At 41.4% G+C, this 21,564-nt stretch overlaps 1 protein-coding gene across 1 annotated transcript in view; it reads left to right on the plus strand.

Moving 5' to 3' along the window:
* Positions 1–269: 269 nt before the first annotated feature.
* ptn (pleiotrophin) overlaps positions 270–21,564 on the plus strand; it is a 43,350-nt gene continuing 22,055 nt past the window's right edge. The window contains exon 1 of the mRNA XM_035673001.1: positions 270–423. The gene's annotated coding sequence lies outside the window, so the exon portion shown is untranslated. The remainder of the gene's footprint in view (positions 424–21,564) is intronic.

Here is a 21,564-nt window from a genome sequence, read left to right on the forward strand (position 1 = left end):
GTCTCTTTTCCTCTCTCAACTCCTTTTCCCCGTCCCCATGGATCTCCCAGGCACTTTGGCTCTTAACTGCTCTTTCTCTCTTTCCCTTTCTCTCACACTCTCATCGTTCATCTCACATCTTCTCTCTGGTGTCTCAGTGAGTGCCAGGCAGGGCGTCCCTGGAGTGACCTTGCGGGTAATGAGCTCCTGATCACGAGTCAGGAAACCCGGCATTCAACACCCACCCCGCCACCCTCCCCTCACCCCATGCAACACACACAAAAAAGAAAAGGGGGAAAAAAAAACTACACAGCTATCGTATGCTCAGCCCACAAAGAGAAATAGTATTGGAGAGGAAGGGCAGCTGGGCAGAGGTGCAGATGAAAAGAGTCTAGAGAAACTTCTTCAAGCTCTGATATACAACTACCAGACCTCCAAAATAAAGTAAGTACTTTTTTTTTTCTTCTCCTGGGTGCACACTGTAACTGCAACTGATGCATAGCTTCCGCGGGGTAGGTGTGAAGTGATGGTAAGGTGGTCACTTGTGCAGCCAGGCAAGCAGAAAAGTTTGGAGTTGAACTGCAGAAAGACTCTGTGGTACAGATGATATGAAGACAATTTTTGTTTTTCCTAGTGTGTGAATCTGTGTGCATGTTGGGGGTGGAATTTATGTGATTTTCAGAGTTGATATCAAACACTGTTGGGGTTCACATTGTTTTTAAAATCTCACAATAAGTAAACTTCAAATAAAGTTGAAAAAGAAGCTCAGTTAAAGTTTCTCTGGTGATCAAAACACTGTTTTGCATTTGTGCATTTTTCCTGATATTTTGCCTCTCCGTTTTCTCTCCGTTTTAGTGATTCATACTTTACCAAAACGCTTCTGTAGACATGGTCCTAATCGCTTCTTTGTTGCTCTTCCCATTTTAAGCAGATTTTTCCCTGAGGCTGTTGATAGAAGATAATAAACATATGAAAACAGAGACTATTAAGCTTTAAATGCTGAGAATTATAACCGCAGATGAAAAAGTAGGTTGTAGACATACTGGGTAAACAATTGGAAAGCCTCTACAATCCAGCAGCCATGGGCTACGGACTGTGGTGTTAAATGATTAACAGGGCCGTTTCCTCAGTGATTAGACTTCAAACATCCATATGTTTTGTTTATTATCGCTATCAGCCAAATATACACATGCCCAATTAAGTATGGCCAAGCATGTATGCTGGTCGAAGTGGGCCACTTTAGCTCAAGATGTCGTAATTTGGGTCAGGCCTGACTGGAATGACAAACCCCGAGCAGCCGTATTGTATCAGTGCTATGTGGTCCAGCAGACCTTCTGCTTGCGTTGCCATGGCTTTCTTCAGCACTGGTATAGCAACCCGAGTCAGACCAAACAGTATTCCTCTCTGTCTTATGGGCATTCCTGCTGTGGACAAAAGCCTTCTCCGGCTCATTCTTGCTCAAAATGAGGTGTCCGCTTCATTTCTTTAGAATCAACACATGGTGTGGTCCTAATGAAAGAGCTGGGGGAGATTAAACATGAGGTGGAGATGAGCTTGAGAAACCAGCTTTGGTCCGTAGGAAGTCAGAACACAATGTGGATTAAGCTGGATGACAGCCAGCAGGGCCAAACTCATAAAAATGCTTCATTTCTAAACAGATAATGGCATTTTCCTTCCAAGATGGCCACTTGGAGGCCCTTAAGAGACATTTTACACATTCTGCCCTTTTCTCTTGTTAAACGCTTGTCCCACAGACTTCACCACGTGATCTTGCCTATATGTCAAGACTAAGCACAAAGCCAGTTCATTTCCGTCTGTGTCTTCACAAATGCTTTAACAAGACTGTTCTCCACAGAGGAGCTGGAGCAATAAGGCATAGAATTGCGCTGTTAGGGCCCTGAGAAGTCCGCTCCAGGGGGGAGGGAAGCGCTGTGAATGGAGCCAATTCTCGTCTATAGGGCACAAGTAAGTGAGAGAGAGGGAGAAAGAGGGTAGGGGGATGAGGACATACACAAAGATCCTCACATTGAGTGGCTGGTTTATTCTTGTGGGGTACGCACTGACCTCTCACATGTGGGATGAACAGAATGAGCCTTGATGGGGTCCGGAGGGCCTCCAAAGAAAGGAGGACAGGATAAAGAGAGGAATAGAAGAAAAGAGGAGGGGAGGGATGCCAGGAGAGAGGCCTGTCAAGGAACCATCCTTCACTGCACCCAACCATAGACGTCATAGCGCAGAAGTTGCAAAAAGTAGAGCTGGATTCTGGTGTATTGCGACATACGTCTTATTTTCTTAGTTTTGGCCACCATTCCTATTGGTAGTAAGGCAATTACTGAGACCTGGGAACACAGGCTAAAAGAAGTCAGACAAAAACAAATCAGGTTTTCTAACTCACAAGTGTATGGTCAAATTCAAAGCGTCAGATATCCTGACATTTAGTTCCTAATATCAGCCTCCAAAAGCACCTGTCTTTTGTTCAACCTTCCCTTCCTGGTAAACATGTCTTTCAAACTCCACGCCCCTGGGTTGGTAATGTAGGCTTTTTGATATAAATGTGTCATCTCCAGGCTGACGACATCATCAGTGTTATTTTTTTTTTTTTTCCACTTTGAGCACCAAAGAAGATACAGTTGTCATTTCTAGTGGCAAATAAACTCAACTTGGTGCATAAAATGTGCACTTAAGCAACCCACTGTCAACATCCAGTTTACAGACTAACTAATTGGTTTAGCTTTGACATACCTTACTTGTCACAGCTGTGTGCGCACGCAGGGCTCATAGTCACCATCTTGGGTACCTTCAGTTTCAGTTTTACCTCCACATAAAGCGTGAAATTATTGGCTTGTTTACCTTTGTTGGCTTGTTGCACTTTAGCAAAGTTGTTGTGTCTCCAGGTGAGTACACTGTACTGAATAACCAATTTAAAAAAAATAGTCAGAACTACAAAAATAGTTTTGTTAAAGTGGACTTATCCTTTAACTACAGTTCTTCAGGATATGCGTAGGCACTCACAATCAAAGTACCTGAACTTGCCACTGAAATCTCACCTAATCTTTTATTCAGCTGCGCCGATGAGCAGGGACTACAAGGGGACAAGCACCTGAGGCTGTTGGGTTAATAGTTATGTGTGGAAATGTAGACGTTCTCATGGAGACATCAAGCAGCTATGTCATTACAGGCAAGGGCGAGACAATCAAAGCTGTCTGCAAAACCACTAAGCCGGTGATGAGAGAATGTTCCTCTTGTCTGGTGTTGCTCACCATTGTCTGAGGGAGCCCATTGATGGGGCTACTAATGCCTTTTTATGGATGGATTTATATACACAAGTCTAGGTTTGTGTTTGCGCATAAGCGTTGAGGTATGCTGAGAATCCCTCAGTTCCCTTTTAATCAGAATCAAACTTCCACCATCTAGTTTTGCACCCTCAAAAAGGTGCTCATTTCTTCCGTTCAGATACTTTTCCTGTGGAAAAACAAATATCTAATTGTGGCCTGCATTTCCCCGCCCTGCTGTTGGCTTGATCTGGTGTTTGATCCTCGGAGAGATAATGATAACCCGAGGCTTTCCACTGTAATCAGTCAGCTCATTAGTGTCCCACTCAGTCACACAACCACCCACACAAACTTATACACATATGCACAAACATACACAAACTGTCCCCAGGCCTGCCAGTAGGTGAAGGAAAGAAGAAAGGGCAAAGGTCACAGAGCTGGAACACAAGTTCTGCTGCTTCATTCTGTACCTTCTTAGAAAGTAAACATACAGTAATCTAAGAGTGGACTCTAACACTTAATTGGATTTGTTTGATTGTATTTCAGTGTTGGATTGTGGCACATTAAGATTTAAAGTTGTGGTTTTGGAACTTCACACTATCACTACACGTTTTCTGTCTGCCATTCCAGGCATCTATTGTGAGCTATGTAAATATTATAGAGGCATTTTGAAACATTTTTTTGGGCCAAACTTACATTGTTGTCCAGCTTTTTTCAAAGTTGTGCTTATTCTCCATGAACGAAAAATCATAAAGTAGCATGGTCAAATATTGATCCAGACTTGATATTGTCTGGTCAAATACACAAAATGAGAAGTTTTCAAGAGTTTGCCAACATATTTTTTTACCATACAGAAATTAATGTAAATCAATGGCTGCCTACAGTTGCAAAAATACATAATAAAAAAAAATATATATAGTAGTGTTACATTGATTCAAAAAGGGTTCAAATCTTGTGCAAATCTGCATTCATTGATTTTGGCCACTTGGGGGCACAACAACAAGTTGTAAACACAAAATGTACACATTATCAGCTCATAAAGCTAGAGAACGTGTTAACAAACAATGGTCTATGCACACATCAAGCCGAGAAGGAGAAAGATTAGCATGCAGATAGGTTCCTATACTGAAAATGACGTTGGATGGTCAAAACAACAAGCTTAAAGAGGCTAAAAAACTCTATAGAGCTGAAGGAAAATGCAGAGTCAGGCAACACCCATCTTTGTGGGTTCATTACTGCGAGCAATCCCTTTCACATTACAAATAGTCATTTGACCCATGCTTAATATAAAAATATTGATCACAGCAGCTTTCAGTATGCATGGTATGCATCTAAATTAGGAGCTAATAAGGAGCTTGTTTGGGTATTAGCTTTTGTACCATTCGGTTATCTTACAAGAAGTTTAAACAGTTCCTGCAGTGTACAAGACACAGCAAAGGCCTTGGACAGGGATGCAGCAGTTGTGTATCTTTAGCAAATGCCATACAGGGAATTCAGATCCTGAGGGTACTCCCCCACCCCTAGTTTGTGTGTGTACAGGCTTCAGAGTGTGAAGCACAGGGGAGTGGGTAGTGTTTGTATTCCTCTAATGAACTGAGGGATGATCTTGTCTCTTGCATGTACCATGTCATCAGAGGAAAAGAGAGAAAGCCAGAAACTCACAATAGGAGAGTTGGACAAAGTGCTACTTCAGTTGTGTTTTAACAATAACCAGGAGCATATTGGAAACATATGAGCATTATATGAATGCAGTGGTAGTTATTTATAGAAATAGTCTTTTTTAATATTGACCATCTGGTTATTCTTCCATTATTCCTTCTCTTGATGATAACAGGTGCAGCAGAAATAAAGTACGTTATTGACTTGAAAAACTTTCTCCCCAATGCAGAACCCTTGCTAAATGGCTCAGAGGTAAACCCTGAGGGGACTATTAAATAACATGCAGCCAATATGCTGCCAAAGCTTCACCTAAATGCTGTAATCTATTGTCTCAATCAATGCAATCTCATTTTATTTAGAGCCACTCTTTGGCTGCTTTGTAGCCGGGAGTGGATTCGACCCAGCCAGTAGAGTTATTAGCGACATTATAATCATTTCTACAGAGAGAAGTTGATTCTTGCAAGGTGTAAAGAGTGTGTAGGTTATAAAAGGAAAGGGAAAAGCATGCAGACACATGTGGCAGCAGGTCGCTCTTACTCACAGGGATTTGTTGTGATGTAGCCACTGAGGTTGAATGGAAAGTTAAATTGATCGTAAGCCTCACAGTGGAACACCGTCTGCCACTTAGCGTCTCCATTCCAATCCCACTGCTAATTGAATTGCTAATGGTAATGTTGCGCAAGGGTGACAAACTTCTCTGATTAGAAGGGTTTGCATAGTTTATCCTGAAATTCAAGTTGTGTTTTAAGTGCAGCGATCACATGAAAGAGGGATGCAATTGCTTTAGCATTACTCTTTTCAACTGTTTCAATTAAATTATATGTTTGGGATTGAAAAATCTCTGCCATTTCCTTCTTGTAGCTCTTATTATTAGGACAAACAGTTGTTACCAAGCTGCTTAAAGGGGTCAAATCTTCAATACTTAATACCAAAATAATTTTACAGTTTATGCAGCCTCCAAATGCCAAAGGGGGTGTCTAATCCATGGTTGAATCTCAGCAGGTTTTAATCTGGCCCAGTGGAGAGTTTCTGCAATTCTGGGATGTCTTCCTGTTCCTCCCTCAGGGCACCACATTCTGGAGAATGTGCGATTCGGAAAGTTAAACACCTCAGATGGATGTGCAGAGGATTAGACAGGCCCACTCTATGGTCACAAACACCAAGGATGGTTTTATGTCCACCCACTAATAAGTGATTAGAAACCAGGATCAGTAAGGGGTGGGGGTGTGTTCAACAAAGCCCTCAAGAGAGAAAATGTTCTGTCAGGCACTACTTACTTGCCCTAAATACCTTAAAATGCACGTGCACATCATAGCTTAGTTGTAAAAGAATCATGCATTTTGATTCCCTAAATCAAGAGTTAAAAGTGTCATCCACGTGGAAGGAAAGGGAGAAGGAGGAGTGAGGGAAGAAAGTCGAGTAGGAAGGAATCGGGAGAAAGGGAAAGAGGCGAGAAAGAATCATTAGTCATATCCATTAGTATTCCATCCACAGCTTGTGCTGCGAGACAGCCGGTCTGTCCAAACAAACAACCAGCAGAGGGGGGATGCCTCATTATTACATCCCCTCTTTTTTCTCACTCGGAGTTCACATTCCATCTGACCACAAACACCAGGCCAGGGCTGTGGCCTTGCCCTCTGTCTCTGCTGGAGTTTAGAGATGTTAGCAGGGCTAGTAAAGCAACAATTCACATGCTGTTCAGTACACGACGAGGACAGTACAGTACAAGGCAGTGTCCTGGGAGAGGGGAAACAAAAACACAATGTGAATTCATTATGTTTAGTCCTCTGAGCGTTTAAGGTTGACGCCCTCTACATCCTAATGCATTGTCTGGTGGAATGGGCGTCTTTCCAACCTTGAGACATCCGCTCTTCACATGCCGACCACCTTCCTTTCCCGACAGTTTATCACTGAAAGATTCCAGTGCCCCCAGAAGGAGGCAGTTGCACTCGGCTGGCACAGAAAAAGGAAACTATTGAGGCTTCAACAGAATCTTTGACAGAAGCCATGTTTCCATTAAAATGTTGCAGATATCTGCAAAAATGTAAATCAGTGCACATTTGCTTTAACTACCGTTGTGTCAAAAAATATAGGACATGACAAATTACATGATTAATAGAGCATGAGTAACTGATGCATTTCACTGCTGCTTCCCACCTAAGATAGTGGGGTTTTTTTATGAATGGATTTGTCTGTTCTGATCCATATATGCCCTCTGGTGTTTTTATCAGCCTTTATGGTTTATAGAGAGGGAGGTGACACATGACAAGGCCCCCCTCTGGACTTGAACCAGGGATGTAAGAGTTATGTATACCCCCCAGCAGCATGCCTTTTTTTGTTCCTTCCTCTTTTTAGGCTTTGTGGTGGAGTAGAGATATGTAACAGTCAGTGGCAGCATGACATTTATGCATTAGGCAGGAGCAAATACCACAGCACCACGGTATATTTGGAAAGTCTCTTTCCATCAATCTTTATGCTTAGCTGAGGTATATTGAGAATATGCAATAAAGACTAAATGTGTCTTCTTTCTGCTATTTCCACTCTTTCATGCACAAAGACAGGTAGATGCAAATATACCATGAGATGTCGTCGGGCACCAGCTGACCTCTATGCTCTGAGGAAAGCTTACAGCAGCATTACATTGAGAGCACAAAGTATATTAAAATACCCTTTCTTGCAAGTAAGATTTTGAACCCAGAGTGACCTTTAAACATAATCATCAGGGAATATAGAGAGAATCAGAGCGCTACATTAATTTGAATGGCCTATCACCCCTACACAGTCCTTGATGTCTCTATCTCTAGAAGAACAAGTGAGTGTCGCAACAAGGACTTGATTCCTCACAAGCTTTCCATCCACCAATACCACCAACTGGGGGTGAAGCACTGCCGCCAGGAATTTAACCCCGGTCTCAGCAGTCCTGTTCCGCCCTAGTTCCCCAGTCAAAGTGCTGTATTTAATTTAATAACCTAGTCATCTTTAATTCAGGCTGAATTTGCACAAAGTTCTACTCTAAAGTGTCCGAAACTACTACGATCAAAAGGCCTATTAATTCAAAATCTAAGATCAGATTTTTTTCCTGACTGCTGCCATAAAGGGGCTGCAGGAAGATAGAAATAAGATTGCAACTTTATTGCATTATCCTCATGGTTTGCATTTATTTGTTGAGGACTCGTTTATTCAGATTTTTTTCTTTCATTTGTCAACCATTGTGTGATATATTAATTGTCAAAAACCTTACTAACTAATCGTACCAGTAATGCTACATTTCTAGTATGTTCAGTATGAAAAATAATACTTCTTCTGTATCTCCTCTGGCTGTGTACGCTCTGCAGAGACAACCAGCTCTGCACAGTTATCGAATCAACTGTATGTCAGTTTGGGGCACTCGCATGCTCTTTTCACACAGGGGGAAACTACCTTGACTGCAGTGGCTTATGTGACACACACATTAAAGTAAAAGAGTGTATCAGCGGAGGCAGAAGCCCCGCCACACACTGCTGTGTCCATACATGAGGACTCGATGTCTCCTCCGACTGTTCTAATGCTCAGTGGCAAGTTGAAAGGTCATGTTTAATGCTCTGGGCTGTGACTGTGGGCACTTCCCCCCGCCTTACACCCTCCTCCCTCCCTTCACCCCTTAACCCTACACCCACCCCACAGCTGAGCACAGCCTGTGTCATAGAGAGGCTATTGGCATTCTCACAGCAGCTCTGAGTTGTGTTTTCATTTTGAACGGGAATGATTGGATGTGTCTGCGCAACAAAATGGGCTCCCTTATTTATTTGTAAATTGTGCCATGTATAGTATTGCCACATTTATGGTTTGGTAAATAAAGCTGGAGCAAATAGTGTTTTGTGCAGATGAATGTAGACAATGACAGCAGCGGGCACACAGAAAATCTGCTGGGTTGCGTTCCTGATGGATGGAAATAGCTTGCTGCAGAGGCAGGCTGATGGTGAATAGGATGGATCTGTGAGGTGGACATCAGCAAAGACTGCGCTGTGTGTGTGTGTGTGAGAAACAAGACAAAATCAGTTTGGTTGGAAAATGGGCTGTATTTTGAAAGGAGTAAAAATCGGGAACATTCTCGTTCCTTATTATCATACAGTGGCTACCTTTGCAGTGAAAATAGATGTTTCAATACTCTTCAGTGAATGAGGCTTATTGGAATATTGGATTGCTCAATGTCCCATTTTATAACACCACTGCAGCAGGTAACACAGTAAATAAACTGGCCTAATACTGTATTTCAAACTCATGATTGCTTTTAGAGGGTATTCTGTTATTCTGCTCTTGTTTTAGCAGCTTAACAAACACACAAAAACAGATTTTAACTGCTTCACAGAAACCTCTTTCGCTAAAGAATCTGCGATGAACTTCAGTGACGTTCATCAGCCCCAACTATCAATGGAACTGCAGACAAACAAGCTGCAGCCCATTTTATTGTGGAATAAATTAGGTGGTGTGGATGCTGTGTATTGAATTCCCATCAGCCTCTCCAGCTGACGTCAGAGGACCTCAGGCGGTGGATCTCTGTGGTGCTGCACGTGCCCTCCTCGGTGACTGCTCTCCACTTAAAACTCCAACTCTCTCTCAAACACACACACAAACAGACACATAACACACTTTTCGGTTTCCTCCTGGGACCTGGATGCCAATTACATGCCAATTACTACCTTTTTTTTCTATTTTTCTCTTTTCAAGTCAAGGACATCACATATAAAAAGTTATTTACATGTTTATTAAGTTCGGTGTTAAGACAAGATTTGTGAGGACTCTTTGGGAAAACAGGTGTTCAATTAATGTTCAGCCAGCTGGTATCAAGAGATGTTTTAAAGCAGATTGCTTAAATTGTTGGCTGCTTTTTTTAAAAGTTGTGATAGACACCCAGAATAATCCTACACTAGTTGGTCTAATGAATGCTCCGGCTCTGGAGAGCAAGGCCACAATCTGAAGAATTGTTCAAGTGTTTCCAGACTCTACAGGTTATAGACTGAACTTAATCTCTGTCCAGGAAACTTAGCAGTGGAAGACAGTGCTAGATGAAGGCAATGCACCATGTTAGCCTCCCAATTCCATCTCCTTGTGCCAAATGGCCCCAAAGACAATACAATAAAAGTGAAGGATTTGCTTCGGCCAAAAGTCATGTCCTTGACAGATCTGGGATGTCCAATCTTCCTCTGTCCACCATTCTCGGTAAATAACTTTCCCCCCTGCTTCCTCGATGGCTGGAAATAAGACTGTCACTGGGTCCTGGAATATAGTGCGTTGCAAGCAATGTTTGATTCATTGAGGGTCACACAGAGCCTGGCAGAGTAGGAGCTGAGTGACACTATCATTGCAAACTGGAGTAAACAAGTTAAAAATAGCAGTGTTTCTTTGTCGTAGAAGGGTTTCAACTTCAAATTTCTTCCCGATTTTTCACAGAGACACCAGATAAACAGGTTATTATAAACTAACCTCAAAGAATGTACAAAAAGGACAGCGTCATAATAATGAGCCCCATGCATGCGTGTGTGGGGGCCAATCAGGGCCAGGTGAGTGGGCTCAGCAGCTTCTATGGTCATGGCTGATGGTGAGAGAAATATTAGCTGGCTTACTATGTCTTGTATATGTTGTTGCTCTAGCCTTATATTTGGCTGCGTTGACTGGCTAGTTTTTGATCATATGTAATACAATCATAACAAATGCACGTATGCAGCTGTCAATATCGATGACAGTGGAATTGCACTCTGAAATTGGGAACAAAATCACATCAAATACCAAATCTTACATAGTGTTGCTTTATTATGTTAATAAATGTATTCTTTTTTTCTTGCCAGTTAAGGACAACAAAACAAGCTGCCCCTAATAAAGTTCTAATGACTAACATGTTAGCAAAAAGTTGTCTGTTCCAGCAGTTACAGAGCAGCATTAGCATTCATTTGGAGTTGCGTTTCTGGCCACTTGACCAATGTAATTCCAATATGCGCTCTAAAAATTAATAATAATAATTAACTCTGTTTTTGGTCTCCACCAATTCCTGAAGGAAATATCTGGCTCTTTAGCTGTTCAATACACTGACTATGTTCACCAGCTAGTCACTAACTTTTAATGTTTGCAATTCGGGGTTGGGCAGATACCATTCTTCTGGTGTCATATGACTTAGTTCTACATTCATAGGTGCATATAAATATATTATATATATATCCTATCTTTTAGCTCTATTAGACCAATTTCTGAGGGAAATACCTGGCTCTTTAGCTGCTAATTGCTCCACTATGTTCACCATCATGTTAACTTTGTCTGTTTGTTGCTGGGGGCCGGGGTTGTATAGTGGGTTTATCAGAGCTTGTTGGCTGAAAATAGCTTCTGGCTGCGAACAACGATGATTAAAGTGAGAGTGAACCTGAGTTGTAGGCTGTAAAACTAAAACAATTAGATCAAAGATTGTAACTCTCCATTGAGGGCAACTGCAGGTAATAAGTCGTTGTGGGCTTGTCACTACAAGCAACCCCTTTAACCTTTCCTGGAGTAATTTGTCCAGTTAAAATGAAAAATATTGCATAGTGCAGTTTCAACTTGTTCTAGTTCCTAGTGAAAAAGTAAGTTTGTGTGAACTATATCAAATCTTCTCTTACATCAAAAACACACAAATCAGTTAAAATGACTCTTAGTATAGTATTTATTGATCAAGCATGACTTGAGGGAAAATATTTATTGGTTTGTGTTTGAGAACGACAGAGCAAGTGAAGTAAAGGCTTCATGTCTCATATGCAAGTATCTGCCTGTTTTGACACCATATTTTCTGAGAGACAGAAGTAGAGTTTTGACATGTTTGAGAGGTTCTTGCAGTCGGCGGGTATTTCATGCCTGTTTCACTGAATGAATTTTGATGGGCTGCTATGGTCCAGGCGTCTTTAACAGCCCCGACAAGCCTTTGTTCTTTCCCTGTTTTCATGTCTGATCCCCAACAGCCCACAGGGGAAGCTCTGTCGGCCGTGTGCTCCGAAAGCCTTTCTGTTTGATCAACTTCTAACATATTTGAACAATTTAGGCAGGGAATGAGTGCAGGTAATTCAAAGCCTGCCAAAAGAGTGTTTTGGGGAGATGTGAGGACACGTGGGTTCACAAGGAGTAGCGGAGAAACTCTGCTTTCTCATTTCTGCGCTGCTGCATACTCCAAAACTACCCATCAACATGAACATGAAACCCTAATGCGGCTGACATCTCCCATCTACAAAAACCATTTGACATTATCCCATCTCCCCCAAAACCACCTCTACCCTTTCTCAGCTTCCCTATCTCCAGGCAATAACTTATTTTACCCAGTAGAGGCCAGTGTGTAGCTGATGAGGTCATCCTCTCAAAATGACAGCTACACTGCAAAAAAAGGCTTTTGAACACCTTCACTGGAGTTTGGGGGAGTGGGAGGGCGGTGGAGCAGGGGGGGCATGGATATCATTTGGTCCAGTCTAAGCAGGAGAATCACTGCGAGGGAATCAATGAGACATCGAGCAGCAGGAAACAAAGAGACAGTGTTTGACAGTGAGGTAAGGTAAACGTTAAAGCCATCCGCGCCATTGTTTGAGGTAGAAAAACACAACGAGCGGGAAAGAAAAGCCCCGTTCAATATTGCCATGAAAGGACGTTGATGGTTGGTGTCATTATATACAGTTACTGCAACAGAGTGCAGATGAGAGGTCAGGGCTATTGTGGATAGATCATGAGAGCCCTCTACTGACAGTTAAATCAAAAGAAACCAATATCACCATCAAAACAAAGTCTCCAGCTTCCAATTCCTGCTCCACATTAAGAAGAAAAATAGACTTTATTGAATAGGTGTGATTATTTTCCGTGGTTGAGTCATCAGAAATAAGCAGCTTTTTTCTCTTCATGTGGAGAATTGGAGTGGGACTAGGAAATTCTAATCATCATTTAGCACTAAAATCTTATTTCAGACACCCACCTACTGCTGCAGAAGAAATGAAGAAATGATTTAGTGATCAAAGGGGAGGTGTGGAAGAGAGATAACAGTGTGAAAATGCTGAAACTGTTAACAGAGTGACCAGTGATTTATTTTCAGTTTTTGACCCTTTACTGTTGCAGCTGTGCAACTTTACAGCCTATTTTTACAGGTGGGAACCTGCAGAAAGAAATAAATTATGCCCTTTACTCTGGAAAATAAGGCTTACAGTGTAACACCTTGCTTTTAAATTCAATTTTACTCAAATTGTGAAATCACTTATTTCTGATGCACATTCACCTGTTTCTGGACCTTGAAATATGTCGAAGCCAAACAGTATAGAAAACTTTAAATAACTTTGTTTGCATTTAATATGATTGGAATATGTAATTTGTTCAAATATAATATTTCACTTAATTAAAGACAAATGAGATTCATACAATTTAAGTTACCTGTTCGATGCTGCTCAATTTCACATCCCAAGCCATTTTATTTATAGGAAAAAAAGCAAAAGGGCTATAAATATTCATTATTTCATCTCATGAGAAAATAAATCCATTTGAGATGTTCTGTATTCAGCCACAGGTTTTGCGAGTAATGTTAGAAAGGACAAAAAAACAACAACTTCACTACCTACTCTTTTCAGTGGTTGAGTTCACCTCAACTCTGTCTGGCTATCTTTCAGTTTCAGACAGGCTGCCGGAGGTATTTGAGGAGAAAAACTGGAGGGAGAAACAAATCCCCAACCAAAGCAGCAGTTACTGAACGGTGCACCTAAAACTCCCGTCTCTCTGCGGGTCGTCCACCTGGGAGCAGCTTGTGAGTGAATATTAATCAACCAAACATTTTAAAGTGGAGATGGGAATCGAACAGAGAGTTTGGATATGCATGCACTAATTAAAAGGGGATCCACATATGTTGGGCACATGTGGTGCAAATTAAAGGGTCACTGACTGGTGTCCTAGGGAGAAAATTGGCGAAAATGACCACTGCTGATTGCCTCCTGCCAAATCGCACAGGTTAGTGATTAAAACGCCTAAACTCGCTTGGTTGCAGTCATCCCTGAAATTGGACGGATATCGAGGTAACGCTGGGACTCAAAGGGCTGTACAGGCCGACTATTATTATTATTTTAAAATCAATAGGCTTTTTTTAGGCATCACTTGTGGGGGGGCTTGACTGATCGAGGGGTGTGTGACGTGTGTCTGGTAGATGTTGAACTGTAACTATTTCTCTCCACTGCTGCCGTGTGATCTAAGGTGAGCTACAGCTTGGAGGAAAATGTACAACTGTTTGCCTTTTTGAGGCTTTCGTAATCTCCAGTCGAGCTTTGTTCCACTGTGGCCTGTGTGGCACAGGCTACAGGGGAACCAACAGGGCTGTGATGCTTCTGGACACAAAGAAACCATACTGTATCTTTGTTATTCTACATTAGACCTGCACCTTTTGTACCTATTTCAAGAAGGCACTAAGAAAAACACATGAAAGCACCATGATTCACAGTTCATGTAGGCTCGGGAAAGCACCAGTTTAAAGGTGATAGGTGAATATATATATATATATATAGCATATACTGTATATATTCTCCAGTATCTATGCCAACAGTGTGACACTAATACTGTAAACACAACATTACATTTCCACAAAATGGTGGGAAGAGCTGTCAAAACTGTCCACCACAATTTGTTTTGCTAACGTGAGTAAACAAGATCCGCCCCCACACTTTCTCAGTTATTGTCTTGTGTCGATGTCAGACAGTCAAAACTTCTCATCTCAAGCATGTCTCGGTGACAGCACAGCTTAGCATGCCTTGCAAGCTAATGTTGCCACCACTGTCACCACGGCTTCCCCTTAAGATGCAAGATGAGATCCGCAGGCAGAATGCGAGAGGAGGAGGAGGGAGAGGAACATTAATGAATCCTGAGACACTTTCACTCACTTCTTCTCTCTCAACTTGCATACAATGCTGTGCATTGCTCTCTGGATACTAACAGAAAAACCTAATGAAATGACATGCATAAAAGTAGATCTGCCTTTAGAATTTGCCACAAACAGCAATATATTGCAGGTAACAGGAAACAACCTTTTGCAGTCATATTTGACTATATTTTGCACAAACCTGTTAAACAGCTCTGTCTGGCAGAATCTAGCTGGTATTGTGCTGTAATGCATTTTAGATAAAAATATCCACTTAATGACATGAGTTATGTTATGTTCTGACTGCAGAGAGCAGCACATATCCTGCATCCACGGCTCCTTGGCACTTGTACATCTCCAACCACTGACCTATTGTACTTTATCAAGTGAAGAGTGGTGGCTACTTTTAATTGACATATATCTTTAGACTTTAGGTCACACTGCAGAACACTTTTTCCTTTGCCAATCATCACACTGACAGACAGTAATAAAAAGAAGCCTCAAAAGCCGGAGGTTTCTGTTTCTCAAAATTACTTAATATAAAGTTATCTTGTTTTCCTAGAGTTATCTTTTAAAATGGCTTCGTAGGCAGGGTCATGCCCTCATATAGAACTTTTTATTTGTCTCATTGACTTGAAAACAAATTGCTGCCATTTTGCGCTGCAGTGCTATATATTTGTACAACTCCCTGTTACTTCTGAATGTGAGCATATGCAAATGTGTACCGTAATGTCACAATCATAACTCAAGTTTTAGGCTTGTAGTTTGTGTGAAATAAACAAAAGGTAATCTTAGGGAAGGAATTCTGCAAAACAACAACATATTGTATGTGACTGTTACAGTACACGTTCTCAGTCTGGTGTAAATCCCAGGCCTATGTTCTGCTTTTTGGACATGTTGCTGTGACCATAATGCTGTGTGTGAGAAGCTGCAGTAGGATTATAGGTAACTGAAGGCTTTATCTCTCCACCAACAGCTGTAGTCGTGCTCCCTCTCAGCCTCGCAGTGTGATGCCTGGTTTGGGGGGAAGTGGGTGGTAAACCTCTGTGGGGAAATGTTGGCGTGTGTGTGTGTAGGTGGTAGGTGTAGGTTATCTGAGTCTGGAATCATGTTTAAATCCTGAGGATGAGCAAATCTTGTCTCTGGTTTGTGGTATGTAATATAGAGTCCTGAGCTGAATCTGAATCCGATTATAACTCTGTTCACTTTTGTCATAACTTAAACATACTACAAGGAGTTTTTAACTGATTATGAAACAGTGTCAGTTTAAAACTGATGCTTTATATGACCTACATAAACAAACAATACCATCAATGAGAAGAGGGACCCAGTGACAGGCATTAAGCATAGGTATATACAAATAGGAATTCCCCACATAGATAGTTAAATGTATATGATCAACCTTTTCATGTGTAGCAGTCTATACCTTAAATCTGTTTATTGCATGTAATGTAACTGCAGAGAGAAAAAGAGGAACTATATGTGTAAAATATTTATAGGTTGGTACTGCTAAGTTAAACTGAGAGTGACTTGAAAGCTGGCTGTGTAAAGTTAAATTGGTCCTTTTGTGGAGAATGGTGTTCAGCTTGAAATGGATGGAAAAAAGAGAGGCGACCATGTTGACATGAACCTTTTATGAACTTAAGAGAGTTGTGCATTAGGACTGAGATAGAAGCGGTGCATTTAGCAGAACTATGAGTGTTTGAAACATACTCAGCATATGGAGGGACAGCACAGAAGTGGATTATGCTGCAAAAGTGGTTTGAAAACTTTCTACGGACATCCTTATTCTTGTTTAGGCCATATAAACGTGTCACTGTTGGAATTTATTGTTGCTGCAGATCCTAATGGACCTCAGCCCTCATTTCCTGTGCAGTGGAGGCGCTCAGGTTATGAGTGAACAAAGCTTAAGCATTGAATTCTTAAGCTGCACTAAATTTACTGAAGTGAATCATGTGTCAGTGTCATGATATATTGCAAGTCAGTTCCTGGTTACTGGCAGACTGACTACTGTACAGAGGTTGTTGCTGAGTTATTAACCATATAAACATTGCATTTAGGTCTAGTTTCGTTCTGAAAGACTTCAGCCTTTTACAGCTTTATAAGCCCATTGGGAATGAATGCTTGACTTCCAATAAAGAGATTTTGGCTTAACTATCACTTTAACATCCAGGGAGCAAGTGGTGCAGAAATTACTGTCTCCCTAATTGGGTTTGCTTAATTATATATGTTTGGGACTTACTGACTGGCATTAATGTATGTGCCATCAGTGTACAGTATTAGCACATATACACAGTTGAAATAAACCTTCAATTGAACATGCAGGTTATTAACTTTATAAATTAAAATATTTTGCATTTTTGCTGTATTATTCATAGGTGAGCCATGACTGGCAGACATATCTGCTACAGCATTATTTACATCAATCCACAGCACATTAAGTACATTCTCACTTTCAAGAAGACTGATTTCTGGGTTCTTTAATAAGCTGTCACTGCCTTTCCACTCCAAGTATGAAAATCCACAGTCTGTTTACAAGCAAAATTAAATACACAGAGATATGAACGGCATTGCTCAAGTGGACAGAAATACAAATTCTCTGTCTATATCTCAGCTAAATACTTTGAATAAGAAGTGGAGAAAGGAACAGATGGAAGGAGAAAGAGGCAAACATGATGGAAAAAGAGAAAAGGAGGGAGGATGGCTTAATCAAAAGGCGGACAAAACTGCCCCCGCTGTGTGCAAAGGCTTTCTCATCCAGCATACTTTAATGAACAAGTGACTCAAGGTGCTTTCAGTGGGTTCCTGAGAGGAACACACACACTCACATAAAGATAAATGTTGCCTATTCAATTAGACAGACACCTCTAAATTGGTGCCTTTAGAGAGTAGGCAGGAGAGAGCGAAAGGAGAGAGGGGAGGCGGTGACTTTTGATGCTAACAGTGTGGAGCTTGAGGGACGGAGCTCTGTTTCTGGGCTGTCAGCGGCTGCCAGGGGGTTCAGACTGCACAGGTCCAGTATGCAGACAGCCAGGATCTAAAGGGAACAGCTATTTCTAGCAATCAAAAGCCACCCCAATGGAGAGAAAAGCACGAGAATGAGGGGCGGTGATAAGACGTTGCCTTCTACCCTAACCCAGGCTGTGCACAGGTGATTCAGCTGCAGCTTCCTTCACTGAGAGGAATGGAGATTAATGGTCAGGATGAAAACAGGCGGCTGTATGAATACAGCACACCCATATCAGCATGATCTAAACTGGTCAAACCTGCTGACTCAAAAACCTCACACTGTGTAGCCTTTTTCAGCATATTCTCTAAATGTGCTACATCTATCAGTGTTTAGCCTGTGAACCCTTTCAGCCGTGACATTTAGTACACGGAGAAACCATACTGTTGCAGCTTGAATCAATCCTAAAGTCTGCTGCTGTAAGTACAAAACAGTCCCTAATTTTTTTGACTGGTAACCTTTTAAAATATTCATTTATTGCCTGACACAAGAATTGTAACGGTGGAAAAGCAGCTGCATTAAACTACTGTAGCACTACCAAACAGCAGTCAGACACAGTTAGTGGAAAATGTAGCCACTAAAGAGCCAGATATTTCCCTCAGGAGTTGGTAGAGACCAAAAACGCAGCTAAAACAGATTCATCAGGTGGTCAGAAACCTGTCTCCAAATGAATGATAAAGTTGCTCCGTAACTGCTGGATGTGTAAAAAAAACTGTTTGCTAACAAGCAAGTGTTCACAAGCAAGTGTTCACAACTAGTTTCCGCTGCCCCCAAGTGGTCAAAAACATCAGTTATTGCAGGTTTGAGGACATGCTCCATGTAAGCATTAATATAAACTGAAATAATAAACATTATCAAACTAGATTTTACACAGGGCCCCTGCCCACACATCTTAGCAATTTTTCTGACTTTTATACTTCATGTTGCAGCTTTCGTTTTTTCCGCATTTATTATACACCCTTTGTTTTATTCTGAATTGCGTACATAGTACAGCACTTTAAGACAATTGAAGACATTAAGTGTGTTTTTTGCTGTGTTTATGATTCATGTTTGTGTTGTTTTGCTGCCCACTGCCTGTGGAGTGGAGTTCTTAACTGAACTGAACTTTAGTCAACACACTACAGAGAATAAAACTGAAGACAGGTACACTTGCAAGAAAACTTTCAAAACAACTGCAAACAGTGGCAATCTTTCAAACTTGTGTGCCATCATTCACAGCGTCCTAAACCTGAACATTCTCTAACATTTGTTTGAAATGTTTATCCCTTGAGCCAGTGCTAGAAACATGTTTTTTGGTATATTACCAACCTGTCGCCACTGAAAAGAAGCCCCTATTGAAAGTTTAATCCACTTGTGTGGCCCCTCCTGGCTCTCTTTGTGCAGCCTTTTTCCATGAAAAAACATGGCTAAAATATTATATAGCTGAATAGGCTTTGCAAATGCAACTCCACTCCCATCTTTATATCATAGACAGTTGAATACAGTCTTTATTAGTGGTATTGCAGTTTCATAATCCTAAAAAAGAAGGGTAATTGATAACTGCTGGAGTTTGTCGTAGCAGTAACAGTATGGGGCTCATAATGTCCTCGTATGAGTGCTTATAATAAAGAAAAAGGGGCACAGAGATGAGTGGGAGGATAAGCGCTGGAGTGGGTGTTTGGAGGCGTAGACATAATATGATCAGAGTAATGGAGGCATTCATGCGTAAATTGAAGTCTTCAATTTCAGCTGTTTCAGCTCCGATGCTCTCACAGCCATTGTTTGTTATCCTTATTATTGTGTTTTTATCATTAAACAAGCCTGTCATTCTGCAGCGCTGTTCAAACTCAGCTCTGTTTTCAAGACTTGGCCTCAAACACAATACACAGTACACACAGAAAAGCCAACACACAAACACACACACACACACACACACACACACATAGAGTGCCACACATGCTGTTTTTGTTCCGGAGCATGGCTCCCTGGGGGCTCCTCCAGGGCTGTTCTGAGAGATAGCAGGGACCCTCTCCACACACTCTCTCCCCCACTGTCTGACCTTTACAAAACACAAGTCAGAAAATGTGTGGCATTTTCCTCTAATCATCTGCACCTAAACACATGAGAAATGATGGCTTACTTCAATTAAGGCATCCGGTGGCCCCATGAGAAATGATTCACTCCTCTTCAATGGTAGTCTTTAAATACCCGGAAGTATTGTTGCACCGAGCAGCAGTATGATATATATATAGGCCATATTTATCTATATCCCTGCTTTCACACAACTGTGTATACTTTTTCTCCCTGTAATCCACTGTTTTTTTGTGGCTGTATATTGGAGCTATATGCTTGACTTTACATGCGTGTCTGCTTGTCTGTCTCTTTCAAAGGCCCTCCTTTGTCCTCTAGTCAATACACTTCTCATTTCATCTGTGCTGGAATCTCTCAAAAGCTCAGCTCAAGGAACACACAGACCGAGAAACTCCTAAATAAATCCTTTCAATATACCCTGTGTCTAGGTGAGGCATTCGCTCCTCTTCTGAATCACAACTTCTGACATGGGAAAGCCACTCAGAAGTGGATTTTTCTGCCTGACTTTTCCCAAGGACATAGTGCTGTATTCTTTGTCTGTAACTAAAGATAAACAAACTGTGAACCGTACAGAAACATCTGTCAATAAAATGCGTTTTCTTTTGTCGCTACTTTTTTAAACGTCTGAAATGTCTTATCAGGAACAGAAAAGTTCCTCCAAGTAAAGACATTTATGTGTGAGATTTTCAAATTCTGTTCCTGTATTATTTTTTCTCTTTATTTACCAGGTAAAGGTCATCAGTATTACAAGAGCATTGGTGCAACTGCGATTTTTGTGGGTGAGAACTTTACAAGAAAGCAGCAGTAACATAGCAAGTAGCAGTAACAACAAGCACTGTTCATACCAAAAATAAAACAATTAAAACAGAAGCAGCAGGATAAAACAATGCACAAAAATGCATACAAAGATGAACCTACCACCAAGCTGCAGTGATGTCACAGTGCACTGATCACACCCGACAGTACACTGCTACATCACTACAACAAGGTGTTAACTTCAATCACTGGTAGTCAGCAAAAAAGTTTTTACAAAGACTTCAGAACCTTTTTCAATGTAAATAGCTGCCTGATGCTGATGGAAAGTGGTTGATGAGAGTGGTGCCACTAAAGGGTAAACAGGTTGAGATGGACTAAAATATGCTAAAACACTCCGTAGAGCTGAGGAACTGCAGACTGCAGTGATGTATGTGATGTGATATCTTACACAGAAACTTTCCCTAACTTTGTTCTAGCCTAAGGGCCAGACAGCAAACTCCAGAGACTTGAAACAGTCCAGGAAGGAGGAAAAGCTGCATTCATATTGTGTGGACTGTACAGGTACAGTGATGCACACAGCTCCCTGCCTGTTTTATGGACAGTGTTACTATAACATTGCAAGGCCCTTCCTCAGCTGTTTGTGTTGTTGTTGGTGTCTGTGCTTTATACTGTGACAAGGTCTGTGAGTCAGAGATTAACCTTCTATATACCGAAGAGAGAAGTGAAGTCAGTTCTTTCTTGTCCATTTTGCACTTGGAACAGCTCTATGTGACCTGAGTGACTTTTTCCAAATGAGACTAGTGCTTACCACTTGAAAGAGAACTGCAGGTGGAAGACTTTAGCTACTTCCGATTGCACGTTCATGCACGTTCATGTGAAATGTACCTCCAAAACTGAAAGTGACTATGAAAAGACGGAAAGGCTAGGGGGAGAAACGGGGGGGGGGGGGCTTACAA

Source organism: Morone saxatilis, unplaced genomic scaffold (genome assembly GCF_004916995.1).
Source record: "Morone saxatilis isolate NCDOM2014 unplaced genomic scaffold, NCSU_SB_2.0 Contig10, whole genome shotgun sequence".
Lineage (NCBI taxonomy): Eukaryota > Metazoa > Chordata > Actinopteri > Moronidae > Morone > Morone saxatilis.